The sequence below is a fragment of the Penaeus monodon genome, chromosome 34, assembly GCF_015228065.2.
Source record: "Penaeus monodon isolate SGIC_2016 chromosome 34, NSTDA_Pmon_1, whole genome shotgun sequence".
Lineage (NCBI taxonomy): Eukaryota > Metazoa > Arthropoda > Malacostraca > Decapoda > Penaeidae > Penaeus > Penaeus monodon.
In genome coordinates, this window is record NC_051419.1 from 2,484,906 (window position 1) to 2,485,462 (window position 557).

General features: G+C 51.7%; 1 protein-coding gene across 1 annotated transcript in view; it reads left to right on the top strand.

Moving 5' to 3' along the window:
- Positions 1-557, top strand: part of LOC119594505 (cell division control protein 42 homolog) — a 178,192-nt gene that overhangs the window by 175,059 nt on the left and 2,576 nt on the right. The window lies entirely within an intron of this gene.

Genomic DNA, 557 nt, shown 5'->3' on the forward strand with positions numbered 1-557 from the left:
AAAAAATATGGATTTAAATATGTTATTAGGATATGCTGGGTTATTTTTTCATTTCTTTGGAAGCCATTGTTTCGCGAGAGTCCGGACGGTCTAGCCCTTTGCAACGCTGTTCCCGACGTCACGCATGCGCAGTTGCAACCGCATGTACCGCAAGCTCTCGAGTTACCGCCCTTTTGCACAGGCGTCATAAGGGCGGTTATTACGACCAGCTGTCTGTACTGGGTTAGGGTGTTATGGGTTATGGTGGGGAGGGGGAGGGGAAGGGGAGTGTGCGTTCCTGTAGTATGAGTCATAGCAGAGGAATTTGATAAATGCTTTTTACCTGCAATTTGTAATGTCGGGCGGGTGGGTGGGGGTGGGGTTTCCCTCCCCTCCCCCTGCGGTGTTGTCACGTGTTGCCGCCGTGTTGGTATAGGCCTTTTCACACGACGGTTGGGGGGGGGGGAGAAAAGGAGTTTGAATTTATTTTGTTTTGATGTTTAGGTAATGTGGGGTTTCCGGTGGGTGGGGGGAGCGGGGGTTGGGTGTGCGTGGGAGTGTGGGAACTTGGCATTTGA